Source organism: Oncorhynchus kisutch, linkage group LG3 (genome assembly GCF_002021735.2).
Source record: "Oncorhynchus kisutch isolate 150728-3 linkage group LG3, Okis_V2, whole genome shotgun sequence".
NCBI lineage: Eukaryota > Metazoa > Chordata > Actinopteri > Salmoniformes > Salmonidae > Oncorhynchus > Oncorhynchus kisutch.
The window spans coordinates 28177226-28198777 of record NC_034176.2 but is presented as its reverse complement, the minus strand read 5'-3'; the positions used below and the strand labels follow the sequence as shown (position 1 = coordinate 28198777).

The following is a 21552-nucleotide window of genomic DNA, read 5'->3' as shown; positions in this document are numbered from 1 at the left end:
CATATACTACCCACCACTGCGACCTGTATGCTCTCGTTGGCTGGTCCTCGCTACATATTCGTCGCCAAACCCACTGGCTCCAGGTCATCTATAAGTCTTTGCTAGGTAAAGCTCTGCCTTATCTCAGCTCACTGTTCACCATCGCAACACCCACCCGTAGCACGCGCTCCAGCAGGTATATTTCACTGGTCATCCCCAAAGCCAACGCCTCCTTTGGCCGCCTTTCCTTCCAGTTCTCTGCTGCCAATGACTGGAACAAATCGCAAAAATCAATGAAGTTGGAGACCTATATCTCCCTCACTAACTTTAATCATCAGCTGTCAGAGCAGTTTACCGATCGTTGTAGCTGTACACAGCCCATCTGTACATAGCCCATCCAACCAACTACCACCTCATTCCCATATTTGTTTTTGTATTTCAGCTCTTTTGCACACCAGTATTTCTTCTTGAATATCCTCATCTGCACACTCCAGTGTTAATTGCTAAATTGTAATTACTTCGCCACTATGGCCTATTCATTGCCTTTCCTCCTTACTTCATTTGCACACACTGTATACAGATATTTCTATTGTGTTATTGACTGTACATTTGTTTATCCCATGTGTAACTGTGTGTTCTTGTTTTTGTTGCACTGCTTTGCTTTATTTTGGTCAGGTCGCAGTTGTAAATGAGAACTTAAATAAAGGTGAAATAAATAAATAAAAGAACATGCCACTGGCTCTGAGTAAAGCCAGTGTGTCAGAACAGGGCAGCACAGCTGGCCCTTGGATGTACACAGAGAGCTAACATTAATGATATGCATGTCAATCTCTCCTGGCTCAAAGTGGAGGAGAGATTGACTACTTCAACATTGACATGTTGAATACACCGAGCTGTCTGTTTGAACTACCGGCACACAGCTGGGACACCCACGCATACCCCACAAGACATGCCACCAGAGGTCTCTTCACAGTCCCCAAGTCCAGAACAGACTATGGGAAGTGCACAATACTACATATGGAACTCTTTTCCACACCAAGTAAAATTAGATTTAAAAATCAGATAAAAATACACCTTATGGAACAGCGGGGACTGTGAAGCAACACAAACATGGGCACATGCATACAAACACACGATAACATACGCACTATACACATGGATGTTGTGTTATAGATTAAGTGGCAGTAGAGTAGTGGCCTGAGGGCACGCACTTAATATGTTGTGAAATCCATTATGAATGTATTGTAATGTTTTTAAAATGTATAACTGCCTTAATTTTGCTGCCTCGCCAGCAGCTAATGGGGATCCATAATAAATACAAATAGCAAAACTGTCAGGCAAGTTGACGTTCAATGGGACCAGCCATTTTCACCATTAGTAAGATCATGTGCGCACTCTTGACAGAGACAAATACATCAAGCTACAATGCTTGCAGCTTTATCTCCAGTTCGTGCTAGTGAAATGACCACCGCGCTCAACAATTCCTGCTAAAGTGGATCAAAATGTCAAGCGATGAAATATATAAAGCCATGTATAGAAATGTTTTTAAGCTGGACTTAATATATTAGTGTTTGTGAAACACTACATGTCAAGTATAAGTAAAAATACATCATGTTGGAAATACCCCAAAAACTAATAGTTGCCTCAATTTTTTGAAGTGGAACGAGCACAATATTTTTTACAGTGTATAACCACTTTGTGACATCTGCCAATGTAAAAAAGGGCTTTATAAATACATTTGATTGATATGTGTCCTTTGTATATACTATAGTGAAATCCCTTTTACAGGCTGTCTTCATAAGAATGCAACAAATGTTTGCATATTATTACTACAGGTAACACTTGGGTTGTTGTTCAAAATGTCCTTTACTGATGCTGTATGTTTCTGCTGTAATAGAACTTGAGGCCATGTGGCTAGGAAGGGGCTCGGAGGGGGCCTTATCTCTCCACACTATGTGCACTCGGATTATCAGGCCGTCTGAGACACTGTCAGGCCTCTCCTCTCACAGCAACAATGCCTCTGGTGGTACTCATGGTGATCCAAGGAGGGCTTAGAGATAACGGGAGAGGAGAAGGGCTGGAAGAGTTCCAGACATCTGCCTTCTTTTGTTGCTGAATGCTTTCACTACACGCAAGTCCCTGAACATACTCACCTTCTTAACATATTAAAACAAAAAAAAGAGCTAAATAATATTTGTCCAGCCTTTGCTGCTATGCTTGCAGATGTGCATAATATGCTGGGACCCTAATCAAAAATTATTTAATAACTCCAAATAACAAAAACGTAGCTATAGGTTTGTTGTAACAAACTTAAAACATGTTTTTTTTTGCACTACATGGATCACCGTTGCGGTTGAATGCAGCATTGCTGTATGGTGCACTCAAGATGTATTGTAGTTGAGTACCCACTCTGCTGTAATAGGCCTACATGTTTCTCCTCTGCACAGTGTTTTGTTGCAGGTTTAGTTGTTTTGGTTATTCATTGTCAAGCTTTACAAACTGAAGCCAGACTGCAACATTGTAGTAGCCTAGCTAGGACTGTGTCAGTACACTTTCCCTCCACTGAGTGCTGTAAACGGGACACACGAAAGCAGCGCAATTGAAGTTGAATTCACCAATGTGAACGCATCAAGCTGTAATATTATAAAGTAGCTGACTCAACTGGTGACTCATTTATACTCGCTTGTGTATCCTATTCAGCCCGCGGGCCTTGTGTTTGACACATGTGGGCTAGCCTATTAGCCACGTTATGACTGACTTGTGATCATTGCCCTTGCTAGTTTGATTGTATTGACATTCCCAGCCTTAGTTATAGTCATCTGTTGCTTTCAAAATATTGAGTCATAGAAACTGAAACAATGCATCCAGAATGGGTGGAGGCAGCAAACAATTTTCCAGGCAAGCTGTGATTTACATACAACCTGATAGCAATAGTTTTGGGACTACCATTCATGGAATTTTGAGTAAAATATAACCTATTTTTAAAACCTCTTTATAAAGTTGGTTTTGAAGCATAAACTGGGAATTTTATATTTTGACTGATATTGTCTGTTTCATATCCGCAGAGTAGTTAAAACCCTGTCAGTTCAACTTTAACATTACAGTCCACAAAACTATACAAACTTAAAACATGAAAAGATTGACATTCAATTGCTAGATGTTGTGATATTGATATTTGATCAATTAGCTCTCCTCAATTTTTCACATAGTTATTTTTCTGTTTGTCTGGTAGGTATTTTAGTTCTGATTTTGACTTATTTGAACAACAACAGTTTGTCTCCTGAGCCATCATGATGCCAGTCTCCTGCAGCCAAACTCCCAAGACAATATATAGTCCTCCCAGCTAACACATAACGTTCTGAGAACGTTGTGTTTTTTAGAGCCTGGTGAGATCGTGGTTGTCCTATGTTTTGTTTTTGCATACAACCTTCCCACAAAGTTCTGGGAATGGTGCAGGACAGTTGCTTGACTTTGGAACATTCTCAGGACATTTACGGACATGACAAAAAAACATAAAGTAATGAAATACCAAGAAAATTAAAGTTCAAACATGGTTACATTTAATTAACATTTCTGTAATATTCTAGGAACGTTCTCCAACTAGTTTGACATTGGGAATGTTCTCAAATAGTTCAGAGAACGTTAAGAAACTAAGTTCTTCAGTGGGAACTTCAGTACTTCAGCATAATGTTTCCTACAGGTTTCTTAATAGTTCTATTTAAAGTCATGTTCTCAAATTGGTCTGAGAACATTCAGAAAACTTTCCATAAAAAACACAAGAAAACATTAATGTTATTTAAAAATATATACATTCCGTTCTCAGTATCAAAACGCTTTCTATCCTCTATCTAGTTAAGTGTGTTCAAGTGTGTTGGTCGCGCCGAGTAAATGGCTACACCTCATCTTAATGAGTGCTTGTTTCCTTTGAAATTGGGTTTGTTTGAAAAGACTAAAATGAACATCTTTTTACGAGTAAAAAAATATATGGCATGCTAGCTCCATCCTGGTGGCGCATTGGACTAATTCGATGGATAGAGAACAGGATCAGAAGATTATAGGTTTAAATCTAACTGATGACGTGTCACACACACATAAAAATAGTTTAATGTGATTAATGACTAAGCAAATTCATTTCCATGTGTCCTATCTGTGGTTGGAGTTTAAAAAAAGTTAACCTAAGCTACCAGCAGTGTTATTAAAAGTTCTCAGAACATTATTTAATTAACTTCAAATAACCTAGAATTTCTGTTAATAAAACCTCCCAGGAAAACTTTCAGGGAACCAAAGTAAAACGTTCTCAGAACTAATGGGAAACCGAAAACATACATTCCCACAACTTCTAAGGAACCAAATGTGCTAGCTGGGCTCCTTCAGTACACTGTAATGGTTGGTGCACTGGTCTCATCACCTCATTGTGGCTAAGTGGTCTACAACAAAAGTGCAGCATAATAGAATCATTTTAATTTAATCTGCAGTGCCTCTGTTCCTGGGTGGGAGGTATTGACTTGGAAACTCGCACAATGGCATACTAAACCTGGAGATTAGACCCCGAGACATACCTCCCCATCGCTCCCCCACTCCCTCTTCCTCCTCATCTCCATGCACATCTCAAGTTTTCCAATTGTAACTGAAGATGGAAAAGTGGCCAGTGGACAAATATTGTTTTTCACTTTCTCTGCTTGTATCCCACACTTTGTCCACATCCACACACATGAAATCACACTGCATAAGTCCTCACTACAAAACCAATTCTGCAGATGTGGCTTTTAGCACACACACCTATGCATACCCACACATGTACACACACATACAGACCCACGTGCATGGTTGCACTCTTATGTCTGGCTGAGGCCAAGAAGGTGAGCTTAAGCCTTGACCAGAATGCAGAATTATATATTACCCTAAATGAGCTGTTCAAGCCCCTATGTCAAGTGTGAAAGGAAACTGTGCAAATGTCCAATCTCAACTGGCCAGAAGCAGAAACCCCACAGTTAAATTCCACATGTTGAATTTCCTACCACTCTTCCCTGGTAGCGCGTAAACAGGCCAGAACAAGGTGAGTGAGATGGACATGGGAAAGCACCAAACTCAATCTAAAGTTTCAGGTAACTCTGGTGAGTCATTCCAGCTCTTTCAGATTGCCTGAATAGATCTAATCGAGTGGATGTATTGAGCAGCCTGTTGTGTCTATTTTCAACGGCCAACCATGGAACCAAAACATTTTTTCTGATGGCATGCAACAAAAACAATAACAATAACTGTAAATCAGGCAAAACAGGGCCCACATCACAGGAATGGGAAATTGCCAACATCATAAACATACTGTATCACTTAGACTATCAAATTCTTACAACACTTCTATTTTTGTGGCGTCAAAGCGGGAGACCCTTTTTACAGTAAAACTTCTACTGCAGACTGATAAGCGTAAAGAACACAGCGGGAGTTGTCAGACTGGCAAAAGTAAAATCAATTGCTCTCGTATCTCAATGAACAACTTCCCCTTGGCTCCAATGAACCCATTCAATTTTTCTGTGCTATTTGGCATCATTACGATATGCATTTAAAGGGACCAGCTTCCTGGTGACCCTCTGTGTAATCTATCATCACACAACCGGTGCAGCAATGGGAAATGGCTGCAGCGTACAGACAGAAGGACTGATTGGGCATCAAGCCCACAGAGGATGGAGCCTTGAGAAAAAACAGTCTGCTAAAGATTTCTGACACTCTCTCTGTCTGATTTTATGCCACAGCTAGTATGACAAAGAGTAAGGATAATGTAGGTCGACAGCATTACAAAAATGAGCTGTGTACGAATGTTTCTTCTCACTTAGTAATGAGAGGACATAATGGTAAGACCCTTATCTTAACAGCCTTGGTGCATATTATGAGCACTCACATTTCCATCTCTGGTTCATTCAATACCCTAGGCTACCAGCTGACCTGTATTAAGCCCACCTGTCTGCATTGCCATTAGTCTGCTGCTGATAAGACCTTGATTAGACAAAGCGATAAAGGTTTTAGTGACATATAATTGAATTACTACTTTGCAACCATTGGTGTTCTTACCCCTAATGAACATTGGGAAATCCTAGATTGTTCCATGAAGCCAGTTCCAAATCCCAGTGCACCAATTTGTGCCGGGCTCCAATGTCATCACTTGCGTCACCCCAATTGGATAGGAAGGAAAATTGTTTAGCTGGACAAATTACATATTGTTTGCTCAATCTGCATATGAAGGTCTGAATGACAGAACAATGTCAGGGAATCGATCAAATCAACTCATCCTGAAATGTGATTACTGGCAATTCAACCTTGTGATTCCAACCCCATTCTCTCCCGGCTGGAATTTGGACTTGATCTGCATAGAGGACCAGCTCACTGCTTCTGTGTCACTCTGTATTCTGAAAGAAATACTCTCTATTTATTACGGTTTCTTTTTAGAAATGGTCACTTTCTATTCTTTCTGGTTCAGTGGACCTCTATGTACTGTATGTAGTAATGACTGATGAATGGAGTGGCATGTTTCTGTAGTGCTGTTGTTGTTTCCAGATAATGAGGACCTTTCCCCTGTGCTGCACTGAGATGTCCTGTTTGTATTTTTGGGCTGGCATGCTGTCTGCTCTGCTTTGCTAGCCTCTATAAGGGCTGGGTCAACCACAGGCGCAGAGACTAGCTGTTCTATTTTAGAAGTCAGAAGAACAGGTCTGAGCTCGCCGCCAGCCTTTATATACCATTAGCAATGTGAGTAATGTTCCAAAGCAAAGGGAAGCGGGCTGCAGAGATGCTATCACAGGCCAAGATCTCATGTTTTCGCTCCCCTCTCTCTCACCCCTCCTGTCTCAACACACAGTAGGCTATAAACCTGGCTGTCTCTTCCTCCTCTGCCATGCCTGAAAACTCCCCACCCCCAGACAACCCAACCTTATGACACCCTCCTCTGTCTCCATTTTACTCTCTCTGTCTCCTCGGTTCAACTCAAGCATTAACTGGCCAGGCCAGATTCTTCCGTGCTTGCAGGTTAACATGTTGTTACACACAGCTCTTTATCAGTCTGACCCATGTTAAAATGCTATAGACAGCATCCTATATATATATATATATATATATATATATATATATATATATATATATATATATATATATATATACAGTATCTACAGTGGGGCAAAAAAGTATTTAGTCAGCCACCAATTGTGCAAGTTTTCCCACTTAAAAATATGAGAGTCCTGTAATTTTCATCATAGGTACACTTCAACTATGACAGACAAAATGCGAAAAAAATCCAGAATATCACATTGTAGGATTTTTAATGAATTTATTTGCAAATTATGGTGGAAAATAAGTATTTGGTCAATAACAAAAGCTTCTCAATACTTTGTTATATACCCTTTGTTGGCAATGACAGAGGTCAAACGTTTTCTGTAAGTCTTCACAAGGTTTTCACAAACTGTTGCTGGTATTTTGGCCCATTCCTCCATGCAGATCTCCTCTAGAGCAGTGATGTTTTGGAACTGTATCTGGGCAACACGGACTTTCAACTCCCTCCAAGGATTTTCTATGGGGTTGAGATCTGGAGACTGGCTAGGCCACTCCAGGACCTTGAAATGCTTCTTACGAAGCCACTCCTTCGTTGCCCGGGCGGTGTGCTTGGGATCATTGTCATGCTGAAAGACCCAGCCACGTTTCATCTTCAATGCCCTTGCTGGTGGAAGGAGGTTTCCACTCAGATTCTCACGATACATGGCCCCATTCATTCTCTCCTTTACACGGATCAGTCGTCCTGGTCCCTTTGCAGAAAAACAGCCCCAAAGCATGATGTTTCCACCCCCATGCTTCACAGTAGGTATGGTGTTCTTTGGATGCAACTCAGCATTCTTTTTTTTGAATATTTTATTTTTGCATTTTCCAATTAAGAACATTCAAAACAAAAGTGAAAAGATATTAGACAACGATAGGACAAAGTGACAGTAACAGACGAGCGTAACAAAAATTATTATTATTATTATTATTATATAAACAAACATACAATAATAAAATAATAAAAAAATAACGAGACATTGGATCACCTGCCGTAGGCTACATATTATACATTACGTGTGAAACATTATGTGAGGATTCTATATAGATTCAATCAATGAGATGTGGGGGGAGATTCTCCATATAGTCAATAAAAGGTTGCCAAATTCTGTAAAATGTCTTTAACTTATTCCTCAAGCAGTAAGTGATTTTCTCCAAAGGGATACAACTATTAACTTCCGATAGCCACATTGCAACGGGCAGGGAGGAATCCAAATTCCATTTCAAGGCAATACATTTCTTGGCAATCGCTAGCAATATTTCTGTTTACCTTTATAGTATGGCTTTGCCTAAGATTGGTGTTAGTAAAGTTACCCAGTAGACAGACCTCCGGGTCTAAAGGGAATGCAACCCCGTGAATTGAGGATATGGTATCGCATACCCCCTGCCAGAAACCGTGTAGTTTTGAACACTGCCAAGTGGAATGGAGGAATGTTCCTTCATCTGAGCCACATATAAAACATGGGGAGGAGATATCTGGGTTGAACTTGTGCAGTCTAGATGGGGTGATATAGAGCTGATGGAGGAAATTAAACTGGATCAGTCTGTATCTGGAGTTCAATGTGGATGTAACACCATCCCTGCATAGGTCACTCCATAGATCCTCATCAAGATCAATACCCAGATCTTTTTCCCATCTAAGTCGGGGTTTATCTAGCCCAGGCAGTGTTAGTCCTGACATAAGAGCATCGTATACACGGGAAATGGTCTTGAACAGTGGTTGGTCTGCGTGGCAGAGTTGTTCAATAGGTGACATCTTAGGTAGGTTCCATTGTCCCTTGAGAGTCACCCTAATAAAGTTTTGTAGTTGTAGGTAGCTAATGAAGTCCCTGTTAGGCAAGTGGTATTTCTGTTTCAGCTGATCAAAAGACATAAGAACTCCCTCCTCATAACAATGTTCCAGAAGAGTGATCCCCTTATCAGACCATGGTCTAAAGTTACTATTCTGGAAAAACATAGGGATCAATCTATTGTTCCATAAAGGGGTTTTAGGGGAAAGGAATCTCCCTCGTCCGAACAGCTCAGGCAGTTTGCACCATGCCAGGACAGAATATATGATTAAAGGGTTGTCTGTGATGGTTTTTATAGATTTTCTGTCCCATTTGTAAAACAAATCTGCCCCAGTGTCATCATTTACCTCAAGCTTTTCAATGTTCAACCATGAGGGAGAGGGACCATTGTCAAACCTCTGAGCCAGTAACCTAGACTGTGCAGCCCAGTAGTACATTCTAAAATTGGGGAGGTTTAAGCCCCCTTGACTGTAATCAAGGGTCAGTTTATCCAGGCCAACCCTAGGGGTTTTGCCGTGCCAGATAAACCGTCTGGTCAGCTTGTCGAGAGAGGAGAAAAATGCTGCGGGAACAGGGATAGGGAGAGATTGAAACAGATATAGAAATCTGGGCAGGACATTCATTTTAATTACATTGATTCTACCCAGTAGAGTGAGAGGTAAGTCCATCCATTTTATTTACCAAAAGCCTGTATAGATCTTTAGTCGGGACTCTTTGGTAGGTTCTCTCTAGCTCTGAGATTTCAGATTCAAGGGCACTCAGTTCCGCACCGTGTTTTTTCTTCAGCCCTTTAGTATAGGAAATAATCTGTCCCCTCAGATAGGCCTTCAATGTGTCCCAAAGAATGAAGCTGTCAGGAGCAGAGGGTTTGTTTGTCAAAGTAAAAATATTGATCTGCTCTTTGATGAATGCACAAAATTCAGGTTGCTTTAGGAGTGTAGAATTTAGTTTCCATCTATATGCTCCATTTACCTTTGTAGGAATGGAGATTGATAATACCAGAGGAGAATGGTCACTAAGCAATCTGGGGAGATACTCGACATCTAACACTCTATGAAAGCAACTCAGCATTCTTTGTCCTCCAAACACGACGAGTTGAGTTTTTACCAAAAAGTTATATTTTGGTTTCATCTGACCATATGACATTCTCCCAATCTTCTTCTGGATCATCCAAATGCTCTCTAGCAAACTTCAGACGGGCCTGGACATGTACTGGCTTAAGCAGGGGGACACACACTACGCCGCCAGGGACTCAAATCCTGCAGTGCCAGACGTCCCTGGTGGCGTAGTGTGTTACTGATGGTAGGCTTTGTTACTTTGGTCCCAGCTCTCTGCAGGTCATTCACTAGGTGGTTCTTGTGATCATTTTGACCCCACGGGGTGAGATCTTGCGTGGAGCCCCAAATCGAGGGAGATTATCAGTGGTCTTGTATGTCTTCCATTTCCTAATAATTGCTCCCACAGTTGATTTCTTCAAACCAAGCTGCTTACCTATTGCAGATTCAGTCTTCCCAGCCTGGTGCAGGTCTACAATTTTGTTTCTGGTGTCCTTTGACAGCTCTTTGGTCTTGGCCATAGTGGAGTTTGGAGTGTGACTGTTTGAGGTTGTGGACAGGTGTCTTTTATACTGATAACAAGTTCAAACAGGTGCCATTAATACAGGTAATGAGTGGAGGACAGAGGAGCCTCTTAAAGAAGAAGTTACACGTCTGTGAGAGCCAGAAATCTTGCTTGTTTGTAGGTGACCAAATACTTATTTTCCACCATAATATGCAAATAAATTCATTAAAAATCCTACATTGTGATTTTCTGGATTTTTTTTCTCATTTTGTCTGTCATAGTTGAAGTGTACCTATGATGAAAATTACAGTCCTCTCTTATATTTTTAAGTGGGAGAACTTGCACAATTGGTGGCTGACTAAAAACTTTTTTGCCCCACTGTATATATATACAGTGCCTTGCAAAAGTATTCGGCCCCCTTGAACTTTGCGACCTTTTGCCACATTTCAGGCTTCAAACATAAAGATATAAAACTGTATTTTTTTGTGAAGAATCAACAACAAGTGGGACACAATCATGAAGTGGAATGACATTTATTGGATATTTCAAACTTTTTTAACATATCAAAAACTGAAAAATTGGCCGTGCAAAATTATTCAGACCCTTTACTTTCAGTGCAGCAAACTCTCTCCAGAAGTTCAGTGAGGATCTCTGAATGATCCAATGTTGACCTAAATGACTAATGATGATAAATACAATCCACCTGTGTGTAATCAAGTCTCCGTATAAATGCACCTGCAGTGTGATAGTCTCAGAGGTCCGTTAAAAGCGCAGAGAGCATCATGAAGAACAAGGAACACACCAGGCAGGTCGGAGATACTGTTGTGAAGAAGTTGAAAGCCGGATTTGTATACAAAAAGACATCCCAAGGAGCACTGTGCAAGTGATAATATTGAAATGGAAGGAGTATCAGACCACTGCAAATCTACCAAGACCTGGCCGTCCCTCTAATCTTTCAGCTCATACAAGGAGAAGACTGATCAGAGATGCAGCCAAGAGGCCCATGATCACTCTGGATGAACTGCAGAGATCTACAGCTGAGGTGGGAGACTCTGTCCATAGGACAACAATCAGTCGTATATTGCACAAATCTGGCCTTTATGGAAGAGTGGCAAGAAGAAAGCCATTTCTTTAAGATATCCATAAAAAGTGTTGTTTAAGGTTTGCCACAAGCCACCTGGGAGACACACCAAACATGTGGAAGAAGGTGCTCTGGTCAGATGAAACCAAAATTGAACTTTTTGGCAACAATGCAAAACGTTATGTTTGGTGTAAAAGCAACACAGCTCATCACCCTGAACACACCATCCCCACTGTCAAACATGGTGGTGGCAGCATCATGGTTTGGGCCTGCTTTTCTTCAGCAGGGACAGGGAAGATGGTTAAAATTGATGGGAAGATGGATGGAGCCAAATACAGGACCATTCTGGAAGAAAACCTGATGGAGTCTGCAAAAGACCTGAGACTGGGACGGAGATTTGTCTTCCAACAAGACAATGATCCAAAACATAAAGCAAAATCTACAATGGAATGGTTCAAAAATAAACATATCCAGGTGTTAGAATGGCCAAGTCAAAGTCCAGACCTGAATCCAATCGAGAATCTGTGGAAAGAACTGAAAACTGCTGTTCACAAATGCTCTCCATCCAACCTCACTGAGCTCGAGCTGTTTTGCAAGGAGGAATGGGAAAAAATGTCAGTCTCTCGATGTGCAAAACTGATAGAGACATACCCCAAGCGACTTACAGCTGTAATCGCAGCAAAAGGTGGCGCTACAAAGTATTAACTTAAGGGGTCTGAATAATTTTGCACGCCCAATTTTTCAGTTTTTGATTTGTTAAAAAAGTTTGAAATATCCAATAAATGTCGTTCCACTTCATGATTGTGTCCCACTTGTTGTTGATTCTTCACAAAAAAATACAGTTTTATATCTTTATGTTTGAAGCCTGAAATGTGGCAAAAGGTCGCAAAGTTCAAGGGGGCCGAATACTTTCGCAAGGCACTGTATATGTGTGTGTGTGTGTATGTGTGGACATTATAAAGAGCCATATATTTTCTAATACAACCATTGCCAGTTTGGGTAGCAGTTGCACTTTTTTTTATAAAACAAAATAGGCTATGTCTGGACTGTGAATTTCTTGTGTTTTTTCAATATTGATCTGATTGGGTTTGACACCCCTGGGCTAGCGTTTCTATTTATGTAGCTAGCTTTTTATTTAGCAAACTAAGAACACAGAGCCTAACATTAGCTCTCTGCTGGGAGGATGTAATGTCATTGGAGGAGTGGATGAGTGACCAACTTTTTACCCTCATATCGTTTTTTGGTGACTACAGCTAGAGATGCAGGTGTCATTTGATTAACTACCAAGAAATGTGAATCGCTTTGCTAGCTAGCGATGACAGTTATCCATAGTTAGCATATCTCTTAGTTGTCAATCAAATGTATTTAACATCGATCAAATGGGCAGGGCAGGCAGGTAAGTTCCCAATCTGTTGTCAAAACGTAGGTTGTGACAAGCATCCATTGTCAGGCAAGCTGCAGAAGGATGAGCAGGCTACTATTGTAGCCTGCCCCTTGTTTCAGTGGAATTTTGACTGCCAAATAGCTTAAAAAGCTTGAGAGGGTTTATCTAATTTTCCCTCATTAGATGTAGCTTATCTCGCTCTGGCTATCATTAGTTGTTGATCTTGTTGTTGTTGATGTGCATAGGCAACTGAGGGAGAACAAGAGTAGCTTTTCAAGGTTGTTTGATCAATAGGACTGTAAAGTTCCCAAATGCAAGAGGACTCCAATTGTATTTACATATTTGCAGAAATCTATTCAGGTGTATTTTGTGGCTTTTGAAAGGGTTCTAATGATCTAAAGTTGTGCTTTTGCTACTGCTTATAAACACACATTCCAGTTCAAAGTGAATGATGGCAAGCCCGTGTGACAAATGTCTTATTTGCATATAGGCCCACTGTAACTCTGATAGGCTATGGCATTCCTGTCTGCATAGACTCCAGTCCTGGACAAGTCAGATGTTTTTTTTTGGTTTTATTTACTGCAGTGTCTATTAATTGTCCAAATGCACGGCTGCTTTCCCACTATATTGCTATAGAATTTTCACAAATGCCTTACTATACATCATTCCCAAACATTCTATGAATTTATGAAAATGTGAAAAGGACCATTTCTAAGTGCTTTCTTGTCTGATTTTTTTAAAGGTGTAATATTCTTCCTGGGGTGTATATGAACAGATTTGAATAAGATGTCATGTTGCTAAAATGCTGTCAGTTCACTTTAAGCAAACACTGTGACCTAGATGTATGTTAGATGGGGAGTATTGGTCTCTGTACCAGACAGTTACATAATGTCCTCCTCTATTCACTCCATGTAGTGGATAGCTGCAGGGGAGAGCTGAAATCAAATCAAATGTATTTATATAGCCCTTCGTACATCAGCTGATATCTCAAAGTGCTGTACAGAAACCCAGCCTAAAACCCCAAACAGCAAGCAATGCAGGTGTAGAAGCACGGTGGCTAGGAAAAACTCCCTAGAAAGGCCAAAACCTAGGAAGAAACCTAGAGAGGAACCAGGCTATGTGGGGTGGCCAGTCCTCTTCTGGCTGTGCCGGGTGGAGATTATAACAGAACATGGCCAAGATGTTCAAATGTTCATAAATGACCAGCATGGTCGAATAATAATAAGGCAGAAGAGTTGAAACTGGAGCAGCAGCACAGTCAGGTGGAAGTTGAAACTGGAGCAGCAGCATGGCCAGGTGGACTGGGGACAGCAAGGAGTCATCATGTCAGGTAGTCCTGGGGCATGGTCCTAGGGCTCAGGTCCTCCGAGAGAGAGAAAGAAAGAGAGAAGGAGAGAATTAGAGAACGCACACTTAGATTCACACAGGACACCGAATAGGACAGGAGAAGTACTCCAGATATAACAAACTGACCCCAGCCCCCCGACACATAAACTACTGCAGCATAAATACTGGAGGCTGAGACAGGAGGGGTCAGGAGACACTGTGGCCCCATCCGAGGACACCCCCGGACAGGGCCAAACAGGAAGGATATAACCCCACCCACTTTGCCAAAGCACAGCCCCCACACCACTACAGGTTCCTGACCAATTCTGCTATTTTGTGTGTGTGTGTGTGTGTTTTTTAACACAGCCATAATTTCCTATGACGTAAAACAGCTTCTGGACATCAGGACAGCAATCACTGATGTCGATTTGGGTGAAAATGTATATTTCAACGAGTCGGGAGCTCTGTATGTTATACTTACCCAGGATCAGGCCCTGATCCCCAGGATCCGAAAGAGGAAGCAGCGGCGAAAGAGAGGCAAGTGAGGCAGCAACATGAATAGACTACGTCGGCGAGCATCTAGACCGCCACTGCCTCTGTTTTGTTGGCAAACATACAATCACTAGAGAACAAACTGGACAAGCTCCAGTCGAGACTATCCTATCAAAAGGACCCTATGTTTTTCGGAGTCGTGGCTGAACAAGGACATGGATAATATACACCTCGCTGGTTTTTCCATGCATCGTCATCATTGGACTGCAGCCTCAGGTTAATCTGAGAGGGGGAGGGGTGTGTATCTTTGTTAACAGGCAGTGAGCCATCTCTAATGTTAAGGAACCTGAGTTAGAATATCTCATTATAAGCTGCAGACCATACTATTTACCAAGAGTTTTCAACTATATTTTTCGTAGCCATCTATTTACCATCACAAACCGATGCTGGTACTTAGACCCCACTCAACGAGCTGTATAGAGCCATAAGCAAACAAGAAAATGCACACCCAGAGGTGGTGCTTCTCGTGGCCAGTGATTTTAATATAGGGAAATTTAAATCCGTTTTACCTCATTTTTACCAAGCAGGTCACCTGTGCAACTAGAGGCAACAAAACTCTAGATCACCTTTACTCCATGCACAGAAATGTATACAAGGCTCTGTCTCACCCTCCCTTTGGCAAATCTGACCATAACTCGATCCTCCAGATTCCTGCTTACAAGCAAAAACTCAAACAGGAAGTAAAATTGACGCGCTCAATACGGAAGTGGTCCGATAAAGCGGATGCTAAGCTACAAGAGTGCTTCGCAAGCACAGACTGGAATATGTACCGGGATTCATCCGATAACATTGAGTAGTTCATCACATCAGTCACAGGCTTCATTAATAAGTGCATCGACGAAGTGGTCCCCACAGTGACCTTAAGGACATATCCCAACCAAAAGCCATGGATTACAGGTAACATCTGCACTGATCTAAAGACTAGAGCTGCTTCTTTCAAGGAGCAGGACACTAATCCGGACTCATTGATCAGCATGTCCAGCCCTTATATTTTGCCTCACAATGAAGTGTTTTACCATTTTCTTTTCAGGATAACCAGGGCTACAAGTAGAACACAAAACTATTTGACATAAACAATTGCATTTATGAGTTATATTGACAAATGTACATGTTTTTAAAGACTGATAAAAAAAATGAATTCATATGAATGCTGTATAAATTGTTTGCTCAGTGGGAAATTAATATCTAACTAGTCAGTAACAACTGTGTTGAGTTTGTGATAGTTACTATGTGATCTTATTACAGTAGACACTATGTCCTGGGATTTCCTATGGCCTTCTACAGTATGTAGAAGAACCCCCTTACCTTCTAACAAAGCAAAAACATGTTACTGTGTGTGAGAGTCTCAGCTTTTCATAGATAGATTTGAATCGTTTGTAGCACTACAGACATTTTGTAAAACAAAACCCCGGCCCTGGGCCCCTTTGGGATCCGCCCTCGTCTCACAAACACTGCTCTAGCTCAGCCCCTCTTAATCACACAGACTAAATAGATGAATCCAATGGTAAAACCAAGAAGTCTGTAGCTCAAACACGCCATGTTCAACAATCCTAATTCACGCCAGTGTGGCGGTGGGACTCATTGGGTTAAACAGGTTAACATTCACAAGGCTGCAGGCCCAGACGGATTACCAGGACCCTTACTCAGAGCATACACTGACCAGTTGGCGGGTGTCTTCACTGACTGACATTTTCAACCTCTCCCTGACCCAGTCTGTAATACCTACATGTTTCAAGCAGACCACTATAGTTCCTGTGCCCAAGAACGCCAAGGTAACCTGTCTAAATGACTATCTCCCCGTAGCACTCAGATCTGTAGCCATGAAATTCTATGAAAGGCTGGTCATGGCTCACATCAACACCATCATCCCAGACTCCCTGGACCCACTCCAATTTGGATACCGCCCCAACAGATCCACAGATGACGCAATCTCTATTGCACTCCATACTGCCCTCTCCCACCAAAATTGTCAAAGACTCTGGCTACCCAACTCATAGGCTATTCTCTCTTCTACCTTATGGCAAGCGGTACTGATGCACCAAATCTGGAACCAACAGGAACCTGAACAGTTTTTACTCCCAAGCCATAAGATTGCTAAATAGTTAGTTAAACCAAATAGCTACCCGGAATATCTGCATTGACCCTTTTTGCACTAACTCTTTTGACTCATCACATACGCTGCTGCTACTTTTAATTATCTATCCTGATGCCTATTCACTTTATCCCTACCTACTGTATATGTACAGTGCATTCAGAAAGTATTCAGACCCCTTCCCTTTATCAACATTTTGTTACGTTACAGTCTTATTCTAAAATGTATTAAAAATAATAATAATTCTGATTTAAAAAATATCCAATACCCCATAATGACAAAGCGAAAATAGGTTTAAATTTTTTTTGCACATGTATTAAAAATAGAAAAAACTCATATCACATTTACATAAGTATTCAGACCGTTTGCTATGAGACTCGAAATTGAGTGAGATGAGATGTTTCTACAACTTCATTAAAGACCACCTGTGATAAATTAAATTGATTGGACATGATTTGGAAAGGCGCACACATGTCTATATAAGGTTCCACAGTTGACAGTGCAAAAACCAGGCCATGATGTCGAAATAATTGTCCGTAGAGTTCCGAGACAGGATTGTGTCGAGGAACATATCTGGGGAAGGGTACCAAAACATTTCTGCAGAATTGAAGGTCCCCAAGAACACAGTGGCCACATTCTTAAATGGAAGAAGTTTGGAACCACCAAGACTTATCCTAGAGTTGGCCGCCCGGCCAAACTGAGCAATAGGGGAGAAGGGCCTTGGTTAGAGAGGTGACCAGAGCTTCTTTGTGTAGATGGGAGAACCTTCCAGAAGGACAGCCATCTCTGCAGCACTCCACCAATCAGGCCTTTATGGTAGAGTGGCCAGACAGAAGCCACTCCTCAGTAAAAGGCACGACAGCCAGCTTGGAATTTGCCAAAACGCACCTAAAGGACTTTCAGATCATGAGAAACAAGATTCTTTGGTCTGATGAAACCAAGATTGAACTATTTGGCCTGAATACCAAGCAAGAATACCATCTGAAGGAATCCTGGCAACATCCCTATGGTGAAGCATGGTGGTGGCAGCATCATGCTGTGGGGATGTTTTTCAGTGGCAGAGACTAGTCAGGATCGAGGGGAAGATGAACGGAGCAAAGTACATAGATCCTTGATGAAAACCTGCTTCAGAGCACTCAGGACGTCAGACTGGGGCGAAGGTTCACCTTCCAACAGGACAATGACCCTAAGCACACAGCCAAGACAAAGTAGGACTGGCTTCGGAAGAAGTCGTCTGAATGTCCTTGAGTGGCCCAGCCAGAGTCCGGACTTGAATCCTATCGAACATCTCTGGAGAGACCTGAAAATAGCTGTGCAGCGACGCTCCCCATCCATCCTGAGCTTGAGAGGATCTGCAGAGAAGATTGGGAGAAACTCCCTAAATACAGGTGTGCCAAGCTTGTAGCATCATACCCAAGAAGACACAGGGATGTAATCGCTGTCAAAGGTGCTTCAACAAAGTACAGAGTAAAGGGTCTCATTATTATTGTGTATTTATTCCTATTTTATTTCTCTATTTTTCTCTCTGCATTGTTGGGGAGGGCCCATAAGTAAGCATTTCACCGTTTTTTAAAATTATGTTTTATTTATTTAACCTGGCAAGTCAGTTAATTCACAATGACGGCCTACCCCGGACGACACTGGGCCAATTGTGCGCCGCCTTATGGGACTCCCAATCAAGGCTGGATGTGATACAGCCTGGATTCGAACCAGGGACTGTAGTGACGCCTCTTACACTGAGATGCAGTGCCTTAGACCGCTGCGCCACTCGAGAGCCCAGGAGTATATGAGAATACTGTTCATTGACTACAGCTCAGCATTCAACACCATAGTGCCCTCCAAGCTCATCACTAAGCTCAGGACACTGGGACTGAACACCTCCCTCTGCAACTGGATCCTGGACTTCCTGACGGGCTGCCCCCAAGTGGTAATGGTAGGCAACAACACATCTGCCACACTGACCCTCAACACAGGGGCCCATCAGGGGTGTGTTCTTAGTCATATCCTGTACTCCCTGTTCACTCACGACTCCGTGGCCGCGCAAGACTCCACGCCATCATTAAGTTTGCTGTCAACACGACGGTGGTAGGCCTGATCACCAACAACAATGAGATTGCCTATAGAGAGGAGGTCAGTGACCTGGCAGTGTGATGATGGACTACAGGAAACGGAGGGGAGACCATGCCCCATCCATATCAAAGGGGCTGTAGTGGAGCGGGTTGAGAGCGGCAAGTTCCTCGGTGTCCACATCACTAAGGAATTAAAATGGTCCACACACCAACACAGTTGTGAAGAAGGCACGACAACATCTCTTCCCTCTCAGGAGGATGAATAGATTTAGAATGGGCCGTCAGATCCTCAAAATGTTCTACAGCTGTACCATTGAGCGCATATTGACGACACCGTGCATATAGCCAAGTTATTGTTACTCATTGTGTATTTAGTCCTTGTGTTATTATATATATTTTTAAATCGCTCTGAATTGTTGGGAAAGGCCCTTAAGCATTTCACTGTTAGTCTACACCTGTTGTTTATGAAGCATGTGACAAATAAAATTAGATTTGATTTAAATGCCAAATCCCTTCAAAACACTTTGTCTCGCTGCAGCTGCATGTAATTATCATTCCATCGATAACACAATTATGTAAATGTAACTCTTTTACAGTTTCCTTAACTTAGATTAGTGGGGGACACTTCACCCTATGAATTCCTCAATATGAACAGAACATTCCCACATACGTTAGAAAAAAGATCTAGCCAACAACCATGCATACTGAAATCTTAGTTCAGTGTTATGAGATCTGTTGAAGTGGGGGTCTCAGTTACAGGCTAGAACACAGTGCCAATGCTAGCCTTATATGATACACCCCCTTAATGAAGACACATATTCATACTGTATGTCTGCAATGGCATGGGACGACTGTACAGGAAACGTAGTTCATCTCACGCAGGGGACCATCATGTGTTAAGTAATTGTCTCTGAATTGATCACTTTTCCCCTGCAGGGCCTTGTCTCCAGTCTAGCCTGGGAGAATGTGGAGGTAAGTCATGACCATAGAGTCAGGTCTGTGGTCTTTTAACACAGCTTAGCATTTATTGTGTGGGTTCCTTTTGGCAGGAGGTCATGTTATCTTTTTGGCTCTTGTCGAATGATCGTGTTGCTCTTCGCTATTTTGGTTCTGTGCTGGGCCGGTTGTGCTATCAGTCTCTGTCAATGCCCCTCGCACTGTCCCTTAATTGGATTTCTCTTTTATCTGAATACATAATCACACTTCCTGCTTCTGCTGCCTCCCGGAGGCTCCTGGAAACTTAGTGTTTGGCCTTTTCCAGCATTCCCTTATCCTGCATGGCCCAATCCCAGCCCCCTCTCCTCTGCCAGGTACAACAGGTCCAGGCTTGGGCTGCAGCCATGAGGTGGTGCAGATAGGGTTTAATGTTATCCAGCATTCAATCATAGAAGAACTACAGTGGTTTCCCACTATCTGGGTGCTAACAGTAGTGGGTGTATAATCCAATGTCTGTCAGGAAGAGCTCTCTAGAGACTATGATTAATGGACCGGCTCTGGGCTTGGAGAAGCGTGTATGATGGTCATCAGCAGGTCTGGAGCTCCAGGTCTATCTATCAGTCATGTGAGGAATTTAAGCCATCAGGACATCAGGCCACGGCTGGACTGTGAGTCAGGCTGTTGCTGACTTCACCTTGACCTTCTGTCTGTCTACTGACTCCAGCATGTTTTACATTGATCTACAGGTGTGTTTGTGACAGTTGATCCAATCATATATTGGGGGTCGTCTCCCTTCCACATACCTCACAATTTGAGCATTGGTCATGTTGTGCACTGTACCTGGTTGCTTTTTAGAGAGCTTTTATTTTTTGGGTGATTCATTTTTCAATGTATAGAAAAATCATTTTAACGGCCGTTTGAACAGGACGCAAACAAACAGTTATTGTAGTTGTGCAAAGATAAACACGGTCTTAAGTGGCTTTGAAATACTTTGAAATGATCACAAATACAATATTTCTATATTCAGGAAATGGACAAGTAGCTGCATCCAGGCCCGGCGGCAGGATTAACTCTGCAAGGGGGCATGAGAAATGACTACGGGGGCACAACTATCTTCGCTTGCTGACACCACACGATGGATAATAATTAATAGGTCAATTACGCACATTGTATTTGCAGCCACGCACGGCTGTCTTGACGCAAGAATACAGGCTACTGCACCGCTTTACAAACATGGACAATTAATAATATCACGACTTCCGCCGAAGTCGGCCCCTCTCCTTGTTCAGGTGGTGTTCGGCGGTCGACGTCACCGGCTTTCTAGTCACCACGATCCATGTTTCATTTTCGTTTTGTTTTGTCTGTATTACACACACCTGGTTTCAATTCCCATATCATGTTCCTTATTTAACCCTCTGGCATACATTTCTGTTCTGTCCGTGATTGTTGGTGTCTTAGTGGTTGTTGTAGGTGTTAGTGTAGTGTATATATTTTCCTATTTGGAATATTGCTTGAATTTTTGTGAGTAAACTCAGTTGTGTTGCTCAAACCTGTGTCCTGCACCTGACTCCCGCTACATCTCTGCACCCAATCGCTGAAACATAACCAGCTCGAGAAATTGCAAGGTATGACAACGCTACACAGCTACATGCACAATACCCAACAATGCAATGCAAAACAGTTGCTAAGTACCATAATGCACTTCC

The 21552-nt window shown here is 42.1% G+C and overlaps 1 long non-coding RNA gene across 1 annotated transcript; it reads left to right on the top strand.

Annotated features, from left to right (window-relative positions):
• The first annotated feature begins 15494 nt into the window (after nt 1-15494).
• Nucleotides 15495-21187, top strand: LOC116371216 (uncharacterized). Its single transcript, XR_004208903.1, has 3 exons — nt 15495-15646; nt 19847-19882; nt 20874-21187. It is a non-coding gene; the product is annotated as an uncharacterized LOC116371216 (long non-coding RNA).
• Nucleotides 21188-21552: the final 365 nt, after the last annotated feature.